Source organism: Mercenaria mercenaria, chromosome 9 (assembly GCF_021730395.1).
Source record: "Mercenaria mercenaria strain notata chromosome 9, MADL_Memer_1, whole genome shotgun sequence".
In the NCBI taxonomy this organism is placed as follows: Eukaryota; Metazoa; Mollusca; class Bivalvia; order Venerida; family Veneridae; genus Mercenaria; species Mercenaria mercenaria.
Genome location: NC_069369.1, coordinates 54,595,314 through 54,606,771, shown reverse-complemented (window position 1 = coordinate 54,606,771; position 11,458 = coordinate 54,595,314). Strand labels below are relative to the sequence as shown.

Below are 11,458 nucleotides of genomic sequence, written 5' to 3'. Positions count from 1 at the left end.
GTTACAAAGTTTATTATCAAAAAGAAACAGGAGAATAGAAAACAGGAAATTCTATTAAGTGAAATAAGCCAATTAGAGAAGCAACACAACATTGATTAAAATTTATTGGTGGCAAAACAAGCCGAGTTGACTGACTTTTAAAAGATCAAAGAAAATGCAAGGGGTCTTTATAAGAGTCCATACAGGCTTAAGAACAAGGTATGGTAGCATATACACATTCAGGCACATTGGAACATCCAAGCACTCCTATAAATTTTCATTCTATCCAAGGACTGTTAGCCAGTGGAACATGTTGCCTATTACAGCTCATGAAGCAGCCACAATTGGCACGTTTAAGACAATCGTCACTGTGCACAGCCATTTTATTCTAATTTTGTAAAAGAAAAAAAACAAAACTTTTAGCTCTTGTACTATAATTTCCGTATGTACAAACATTATATTTTTAGTTATTTTAAATTCACCAGCGCCTACACATAATCTTCATTATTATGAGGGAGTGTAGTATTTAGAAGAAAAGATCAATAGCAAAATGAAGCCAATTTAATATTTCTGTAATTTAGAAAATAGGAACTATACTTCAATTTTTTAAAAAAAAAATCTGGAAAGATATAGGTCATTTTCTGGTAAGGTCTATTAATCAATCTCTGGATACTGGAGAATTGTCTGTTCCTCTCAAACAAGGGGTCACAACTTGCATACCCGAAGGTGATAAGGATAAACGATTTATAAAAGACTGGCGGCCTATTTCCTTACTAAAGGTATCCTATAAAATTGCTTCAAACAGCATTGCTCTACGTTTGAAAACGGTATTAAGTAAACTCATAAGTGAAGATCTAAATGGCCTTTTATCAGGAAGGTATATAGGAGATAACATAAGCGTAGTACTAGTATATGATGTTATGCAATATACAGAAGAACACCAGTTACCAGGAATGCTATTGTTAATTGATTTCTCAACGGTCTTTGACTCAATTTCATGGAAATTTATGCACAAAGTCCTTAGATTTTGGAGAAAACTTTATAAAATGGATTATATTATTTTATAATGGCATTCTATCAAGTGTAACCTTTAATGGGCATCTATCAGTTTGGTTCAGGGTCCAACGTGGTTGCCGTCAGGGAGATCCCCTTTCCATGTCAGTTATAGGCCAAGGGTAGAGAGGGAATTTCTCCTAGATATTGCTAAGATGATGCATGTAATTAATATTAACCCCCAAGTCAATAAAATGGACATTAACACTCAGCAATGGGGATATAGATTACGACAGTGGTCAAATCTGGACAATGTGTGAAATGATAAGAAGGAATGTGTAAAACAAAAAACTACACATGTATATGGCAACAGCACAAACTCTTTTAAGTCCACAGTTTTGATGGCTTAGCTTTCAATTTCTAGTCTCAATGTTTCAATGTTGCATAATTTTATTAATGTATAAAATGCAGTGAGATACATTTTTGCTATCAAAAATGTGTGTCGCATCTCAACTATGTTCACAATGTAAAAGCAAAAGCATTGATTTGTTTTTATAATAAATGAAAATCACAGGGCTCTTTTTCAACAAGTTCAGTGTCTGATTTCTTGAATTATTCCTTTGAATTTACATGTTTGTGGAAGTAAATATCATTTACTACACTTAGCTGACAGTTATTCCTTGCACTGAAAGCAGTTTGCACTGTCTTCTCATCTTCAGACGGACAACTGCTACACACTTCGTCATTGTATGGTCGACATACTTTTATTTACCAAACTTCACATAAGAGTTTTTCTTTGCAGTGAAAATAACTCTCATTTTTATCAGTCATCCATGAAAGTCATTCTGAGTTAAGGTAGGTTTTTCTGAAAAACTGTTATAGTCATTCTGGATTAATTCTGAATTAATGTCACTATCATTGTAGTTACTTGATTCAAAGTCATTCTGAATAAAGGTCACAGTTATTCTGACTTGTGATCGCAGTCATTTTGACTAAAGGGCATAGGCATTCTGAACTTGATTCAAAGCAGTCTGAATAAAGGTCACGGTTATTCTAACTTGTGATCGCAGTCATTTTGACTTAAGGGCATAGACATCTGAATTTGATTCAAAGACATTCTGAATAAAGGTCACAGTTATTCTGACATGTGATCGCAGTCATTTTGACTTAAGGGCATAGGCATTCTAAATTTGATTCAAAGACATTCTGAATAAAGGTCATAGTTATTCTGACTTGTGATCGCAGTCATTTTGACTTAAGGGCATAGACATTCTGAATTTGATTCAAAGACATTCAGAATAAAGGACAGATTTCTGACTTGTGATCGCAATCATTTTGACTTAAGGGCATAGGCATTCTGAACTTGATTCAAGGACATTCTGAATAAAGGTCACAGTTTTTCTGACTTGTAATCGCAGTCATTTTGACTTAAGGGCATACCTAGGCATTCTGAAATTGATTCAAAGACATTCTGAATAAAGGTCACAGTTATTCTGACTTGTGATCGCAGTCATTTTGACTCAAGGGCATAGGCATTCTAAACTTGATTTAAAGACATTCTGAATAAAGGTCACAGTTATTCTAACTTGTGATCGCAGTCATTTTGACTTAAGGGCATAGGCATTCTGAACTTGATTCAAAGACATTCTGAATAAAGGTCACAGTTTTTCTGACTTGTAATCGCAGTCATTTTGACTTAAGAGCAAAGACATTCTGAATTTGATTCAAAGACATTCTGAATAAAGGTCTCAGTTATTCTTACTTGTGATCGCAGTCATTTTAACTTAAGGGCATAGACATTCTGAACTTGATTCAAAGACATTTTGAATAAAGGTCACGGTTATTCTTACTTGTGATCACAGTCATTTTGACTTAAGGGCATAGGCATTCTGAACTTGATTCAAAGACATTATGAATAAAGGTCACAGTTATTCTGACTTGTGATCGCAGTCATTTTGACTTAAGGGCAAAGACATTCTGAATTTGATTCAAAGACATTCTGAATAAAGGTCACAGTTATTCTAACTTGTGATTGCAGTCATTTTGACTTAAGGGCATTAGCATTCTTAACTTGATTCAAAGACATTCTGAATAAAGGTCACAGTTATTCTGACTTGTAATCGCAGTCATTTTGACTTAAGAGCAAATACATTCTGAATTTGATTCAAAGACTTTCTGAATAAAGGTCTCAGTTATTCTGACTTGTGATCGCAGTCATTTTAACTTAAGGGCATAGGCATTCTGAACTTGATTCAAAGACATTTTGAATAAAGGTTACGGTTATTCTGACTTGTGATCGCAGTCATTTTGACTTAAGGGCATAGGTATTCTGAACTTGATTCAAAGACATTATGAATAAAGGTCACGGTTATTCTGACTTGTGATCGCAGTCATTTTGACTTAAGGGCAAAGACATTCTGAATTTGATTCAAGGGCATTCTGAATAAAGGTCACAGTTATTCTGACTTGTGATCACAGTCATTTTAACTTAAGGGCAAAGGCATTCTGAACTTGACTCAAAGATATTCTGAATAAAGGTCACGGTTATTCTGACTTGTGATCGCAGTCATTTTGACTTAAGGGTATAGACATTCTTAAATTATTAGTCACAGTTATTCTGAATAAAGGTCAGACAATCTGACTGAAGGTCTCTCAGGCATTCTGACTTAAGATCGTAATCATTGACTTAAGAGCATAGGTATTATGAATTATTGTCAGGTAGAATCAACAAAAAGTAAAATTCTGTAAGTAAATTCGAAAGACCTTTAAATATTTACTTATTGTACATAATGTTAAAATATAAATTGAATATGAATTTCACTAAAACGCATCATGTTTATCTAGAATGTATTTTTTCTGGGGAGACATCCCCCTATCACCCTTAGAACAGTGACTTCTACTTCCATTACGCTTCAGCTACGCCTTTGATACTGGTGTGCATTCTAAATTGTATAATAGCTATCCCGGGTCTACACTTCATTTTGACGAATGAAAAACATAAAGGTCCAGATATAAACCAATAAGCACATTTTGCATCTATAATGTGAACATTTTCTGTGGAAGCGCATGCCATACCCTCCTTGGACAGTGGCCTACAATTCCATTTTAGCCTAACTACACCCCTGAATTATAAATTTCAAGCTTTAGGTCTTGTGATTCCAAGTTGCATTCATATTATAGTATTATAAAACATTGCCAATTACAATGTAAATTATATTTTATCACACGTTATAATATAAAATGATTACACTGTTTATTCTTAACTTCATTTTGTAAAACCGTTTCAATAAAGATTTTTAATAAAACACATATCAGAATAAAACTACTATTGAGTTCTCACATTTATTCTTGTTGTGAGACAAAAAAATTAACATTGACTAAAGTTTTACAATCATTAGACATGTTCCAAAATTCTCAAACCAACATTAGAACAGATTCAAAGCTTATCAAATTGGTCAGTGCCATTAATTCACATTATCTGATTCTGAATGGGACATCACGCTGACAAGACAACAAGCCTGAAAGTTCCAAATCAAAATTGATTCTCCAGCTACCCCTTGTCCTAGAACTGTTTCCCTTAATATTTTCATATTTTGTGCTGAGATATTGGCAATTTTAATTAAGTAGAATGAAAAAAGTAAAGGAATCAGATTAAACAACATTGAATGTTTACTATCCCAATATGTTGATGACACAACTAAAATGTTAGATGGAACTGAAGTCTTTGAAAAATACCATGCAAACTTTAAATGTTTATGCTAAACTTTCAGGTTTGAAAATTAATATTGAAAAAAAAACCCAAAGCAATATGAATTTGTTCAATGAAAAATAGCAACATAAGCACTTGCCCTGAACTCAATTTACAGTGGGAGTCCGAATCCTTCAAGTTACTTGGTGTTACTTTCACTATTAATCTGAATAATATCATTGGAGCTAACTATTTGTTGAAAATTGAAGAAATTAAAAAACTATTTATTCAATGGTCAAAAAGAAAAGTCACCCCAACTGGCAAAAATGTGGTGATTAAGACTTTAGCACTACCAAAAATAAACCAACTTATTACGAGTCTACCAAACCCCAGTGCTGAAGTTGTTAAGACAAAATATTTTCTTCAAGTTTTGTAGTCTTCGGGCCCGGAAAAAATGAAACGCAATACTATAACTCAACCTTATGATTATGGAGGACACCGAATGGTAAATCTGGAGGTTTTCATGTCAGCTTTAATGATAACATGGCTTTTATGCCGTGTGGCGGCCGTAAAAAGTCTCCCCGTACATTCAATCAGTGCTGTTATATTTCGATCTTCTCAGATCGTTCAGCAGGACTTTTATGTCGTGTTATTGGTACTGTTTATATTCTCAACATGACCATTTCGGCCTGGGTGGTTCCAATACTCCCGCTTTCATAGCCTTGGGTATTGTTTAATCACCCCTCGGATATGGTGCCTGCTTTTTAATTTTGTCTTTTGACAGTTCCTGTGAAACGCAGGCTCCATAACCTCAGATCCCCTTCCTAAATTCCAGTTTGTTTATTTCTGCCCATTGTTTTCTCGTTCGGGGCAAACCCTTTACTTTATCTTAGGAAAACGCCGCTCTTCATGGAATTACACGCCTCAACACGTGTATCATTGAAGGTTCCATGTTCACTGCCGTTTGAATACATCTGCGGATGTCTCTAAATTGTTTTTTTTTTTTGTACTTTTAGCATGTGTTAATGTTGAGTTCTGCTCAACCCTTGGCTTGAGGGCGTGGACGGTAGCATGCATTTCCACTAACGTCCATGAACAGGCTCAATCCAACCGAGCCTGCAACTTTTTCATTTTTGTCGTGTTGAGCGACCTGTGAAGTTTTCACTTTTCTCTATTTTAGAAGATACCTGAATTACAATATTAAATATCTTAATCTAGTAAAAGATACATATCCTTTCCTAGAAGATTTGACAAAATTTGGAAATGATTTTTTTTAAATAAAATAGATACTGTAACAAACATGTTCATGGGTTTCATACAATTAAGCATGCAATGTCCAAACTCACGGAGTGAATTCTGCTCCTTACCTAACTGTCTGACACAACAATATGTTTAATGTATTGTTTTTCCAAGATTTGTAAGAAATGGAGTTATCTGAGTTAATGATTTCTTAGACAGAAATGAAAATTTCTTGTGTTTTAATGACTTTATTAACATGCATAACATAAATACAAATTTTCAACAATATCAAAATATTGTAGAATCCATGAGAAGTTTTCGTAGTACACGTAGTTAGAGAATTCATGATGATGCAAAAAAGAAGACAGTCCTATACACACGGTGGCGATACCTTGGGTAAGCAGGGGTGCAATATTTAACCTTTTTCCATGGTAACTTTATTAATACTTAACCAATTTTAATTAAATAAAGACGAGTGCCCGCCCATACGAAAACTACAGCCTCAGTTGTAGGGCTTGGTCATCAGGGTTTCATATCTTGTGTGAAAAGTGCAACGGCGCATTGTGATGAAACAAATCCAACTGTTTGCACTTTTAAAAAAAAATACGAAATTCGTGTGCCCAAGCCTAACCATCGAGGCTGTAGTTTTCTTATGAGCGGGCACTCGTCCTTATTTCGTTTAAATTGGTTACGTATTAACAAAGTTATCATGAAAAAAAAATTTGCACCCCTGCATACCCAAGGTATCGCCACCGTGATACAACCTTTGTCAGTCAAAATTGTCAATAGTACACGAAAAGGTTGTTTGTTAAAATCTAATAATTTTTAATGTTCCAATAGGAAATGGTGTCACGAACTAAACCTAAATGAATCTATATATAGATTTCAATTTATTGTCACACAGTAGTTCCAATACAGAATAAATCGTAGAATACTAGGTACAAACATTTTGTTAGAAAAAAATTGGCATTAAATAAATAGCTTGTGCAGTTTTTGTAAGATACAAAGTGAAAATATAATACATTTGCTATGGGATTGTCAAATTACTGCTGCTTTTTGGGATGATGTAAAAGGATGGCTCAGAGACAAATGTGCTAATATAAGTACAAACTGGTGTATAGTGGATGTTATCTTGGGAAATGACAAATTCAGTAAAGCTACAACAAATCTAATTTTAGTGGTTAAATATACAGTTTTTAAATGTAAAATGAGCAATATATTTCCAAATATATTAATGTTAAAAACCCAAGTAGAAATTTTATTGAAGACAGGGATGTTTAATGCCAAAAAGAGAACAAATTAAATAATTTCAGAGAAAATGGAGTGAATATGTTTCTTTACTTGTAACTGAAGATTAACTACATATTTAGAGGTCTTCTTTTCCCAGCACTGAAATGTTTTCTCCAGTATTTAGTCTGCTATTTGCTGTCACTTTGTTGAAGGCTCTTTTTTTTTATCTTGTTAATGAGCCTTGCAGCAGACTCTTACTGATTTTGTCTCCTTTTTACATGTTTTTTTTTGTATGTTTTTTGTCCTTACTTGTCTATTTATATTATAAATTGACACAATCAGCGGTATTTGTTTTTACTGTTGTAGTATATCGTCTTTGTTTTGTTGTTGTGTCTTTTGTTCAGTTTCCTGTGAAAATGGTGTAGGCATCTATTCATAAAAATGTTAAAAATCAGACTTGGTAAAAGTAACATGAAAATATGCCCAGTTTGAAACGTTTTATTATTATCTTTTAAGTATATGTAACTTTTATGTACATCTGTATCATTCTGCATTCTTCCCTATTAACAAATCAAGTGTCTAACAGTAAGACACCTTCTCAAATTTTTTAATATCTTCATTTTTTGGTTGCATGAAATAGGATGTACTTTTGGTTTACATGTAAACAAAAATGAGAGAAAGTACACGGAAAAGTAGAAATATCATAATTAACTAGATTTCTATCTTCTACAAAAATGAATATAGCAGAAAGACCACAGTCAGTATTGTTGGTTTGTTTTATGACACGGGACACTATAATGTTTATACTATTAAAGTCTTTGCTGTATATTTTTGAAAGTTGAATTTTTAATCCATCGGGTATTATTCTGTCGCTTTCTCTATCATTTCCTAGACTATCAAATAAATTTTACCTTGTGGTCTTTATGTGTATGGTGTATCTGGAATGTTGGTGATGGAGTAGGTACCATAGATTTGTTGTAATGCCATCTTTCTTCTACATCACTAGAAGTGGGGACAAGCTCAGTTAATTGTAATCATGCTATTTTGTTTCCAACTTGTTTTCGTAACAGTTTGTTTACAGCTTCCATGTGATAAGAGTTCAGTTTTTTTTATAATATAATATGCATTTTTTTTCATCCATACTTAGACCTAAGTCACTTTTCCACATTCCTACAGTTACCGCGTTGTCATCTCTACTGATATTTAAATCTATTAAACTGTCATGTTCATCTATGAAACATAAGGGTTCAAGTTTTGGTACTAAGTATTTTATTGCTGAAATCATTTTCAAATTGTAACTTTCTTTTATTTTCTGATTTTGGAGTCGCTGTGCTCTTTAAGATAAACCTTGGTGTTGATGTCGCTGAAAATAGTGTTGACTCAATGTCAATGGACTTTGGAGTTACGCATATTTGAGAATTTTCAGTTTTAAATACTGAGTCAGGAGCTGCAGTGATAGATATGTCGTTATCCCCTTTGCGTCCTTTTTTTGTACCACACTTTCTCATTGTTTTAGGACGGCAGTTTCTTCGGAGCTGTGCTAAATTAAATACTTTTTCTCTTCTGGTATTTTCATTTCCATGATTTTCATGGCCGGAATTATGTGATAGCACCGACTAGTTGCGGGACGATAGCACTTTTCGCTGGGAAAAAGAGAAACCGGATACTTCTTATTCCTGGCATCTTTAAACATGAATGCTGACATTTTTGGAATAAAAACAATCCCATCTTCTTCGATGACGTGTTCTGCAAGCGCATATTGACTTTTTATCGGGTCTGTTATTTTTGTTTTTTCCGGGTTTTTTATTTGCTCATATCTGTTCAAAGTCAGAACTTCTCCTTTTATTAATTTAACAAGTTTGTCTAGATGGCATACGTTTTTTTTTCTTGGTACCTTGACGGTTTCAGGATCTAGAGTGGCATATTTAGAATTATTTTTTAATGTTCATTCACTTTCTCCACAGAACGCCCGCGTCAAATCACTCAATTCATTTCCCTGAGAGTAATAAAGGTATAATACATTTTCACCTAGAGCCCTTTCATTGTATTCTATAAGTCTCTTTAATTTTGCGTTTAAACGCTCACTAACGTTGTTTGTGATAACGGAATAAGGGTTGTAAATGTCTCTTTCTTCTAAAATCCATCTTGCTGCGTGGTTGATTATATATTTTCTTAAATTTGTGTTAAAATAATTTAAAAAAGGCTACGCTCCAAAGCTGTCGTTTCGTTTAGAACTAAGTCTTGTTCAAATAATAATTGGCTTTCACACTGCAATAAAGCTTTAATATGATTATCGTACACTTTTTTGTCATCTGACTGTCCCCCATGCTTTGTTACCCAAATTTTACATCATTTAAAATATGATTCCAACATACGAGAACTGCAGAGTTTTTCAGTCGTGTTTTAAATGCATTTATGATTCCCTTCTCTCTGTCTGTAACAATGGTTATGTCACTGTCTATTACTTTTGGAATATTCTTCTCAGTTCGTTTTTGAAATTCTCATGACAGGTTTGGAATTTTTGCAAGAATATAAAGGTCGACTCAAAACCCCTTATGTCCATTGCATAATCAGGCTTTCATAGGACCAAAACTGGAATATAGCTCTGCATGAATTTAAGCCTGGTCTCGGTACACACAAACTCAAATAGACCAAACAGAAGTGGTTCAAAAACGGAGAGCGCGTTAGGATATGTCCGAGTTTGGCCGCAATTCCAGTGTTATTGGAATGCAATACATGTACAGTCTAAAATGGTGCAGTAGGTTAGAACTAGGGCGCATAGATTCCTGACTTTCTATTTTGTATAGAATTTCAAATCACCCGCAGTGGTTGCAATTCTCACTGAAGATCATCTCATCCTCCTATCAAAGATATTTATAACGCCATTATCACCCATTGTCCAACAAGTTACTCATTACCACCACTAGCTGTCTATTACAAAAGATAAAATACATGTACTCATTTCCCAGTAAACACCTGACGTCGTACAGACGTTGGTTAGACGTTGGATTTTGGTCGCGACGTCGGCGACCTGAATCCAACGTCTAACCAACGTCATATCCACGACGTCTAATAGACGCCAGACTTAGACGTCTAGAAGACGTTGGAATTAGGTTGGATAGAAAGTCTGATAAATGTTTTTAGTTATAAAACTAACTGGTATAATTTTGCTAGTATAGTTTAAAGATACTTACTGGTTTTCATAAAGGCCTGGACATGCCCTTATTAATAATAGTTCATTCTCACAACAAACATTATATTAATTATGTTACAATATCGCATGAGATTGTCTATTTTCAGAGACGGATTTTTTCACGAACTTTAAACTGTTCAAGATAAAAATGCATTCAGTACACATGTATAAATTATTCTAAATTCACATAGATCTTCTCTTCTACACATGTTGTCTATTAGTCACACATTCGCGAGATAAACCTGCATCGGTTTACACAGTCTTCCTGTAATTTGATATTTACTGGGATAAGATAGAGCAAGTTTATAAATACTTTACACAAAGGGAAGGATCCGCAACGTGAGTAACAGATTTTTAAAAACTATACTTATTTTAAAAGTTATACTGATTTATATTCCGTATTTTTTTTTAAAAAAATGACTTATTTTTGTTTGTTACTTTAAAAAGCAATTTCATTTAAATACATTTTACGAAGTTAATTATAGAATTTTTTTTTTTTCATAGAATTTAAAATATTACATATTTGTTTGGCACGTATTAATTATGCTCTTAGTAATAGCACTAGTATATTTGTATATGTTAAATAATGAAACTGTCAAATTTTATACATTTCAGGTGGAAATGTTGGCGGAGTTGAAGAATCATACAAAAATGACGAAACTTGAAAGTTTCAATTACTGCATTACTTTTTGGACTTATTGTATTAGACTTACGTCGCCATAATATGAAATAAAGATGATAAAATACATGTGTTGATTACTTGTTTGATTGCAAATTACGTTGAAAATTTGGTCAGATTTTGGTTGAAATGTGGTTAGATTTATGTTGGAAAATGGTCGGATTGCGACGTCTAGCCAACGTCAGGATCCGACGTCTAAACGGTTTGCAAATCCAACCAAAATCCAACGTTAATCCGACGTCGGGGTCCGACGTCTATACGACGTCTAACCGACGTCAAATGCCTACTGGGTTACCCCTAGGACTATAGTATAGTCTATTTCCTACCTATCCCTAAGCAGTTCAATGTTGTTGTAACAACATCGAACTTGCTTCGCCATATCCTTACTTTTCACCCCTGTTTTTATCTTTTGATCACTAGTTACACATTTCCTGTATTTTTATTCTACCCGATTTCT

At 33.8% G+C, this 11,458-nt stretch overlaps 1 long non-coding RNA gene across 1 annotated transcript; it reads left to right on the top strand.

Moving 5' to 3' along the window:
• The first annotated feature begins 10,098 nt into the window (after nucleotides 1–10,098).
• Nucleotides 10,099–11,070, top strand: LOC128559693 (uncharacterized). Its single transcript, XR_008372540.1, has 2 exons — nucleotides 10,099–10,661; nucleotides 10,938–11,070. It is a non-coding gene; the product is annotated as an uncharacterized LOC128559693 (long non-coding RNA).
• The last annotated feature ends 388 nt before the right edge of the window (nucleotides 11,071–11,458 follow it).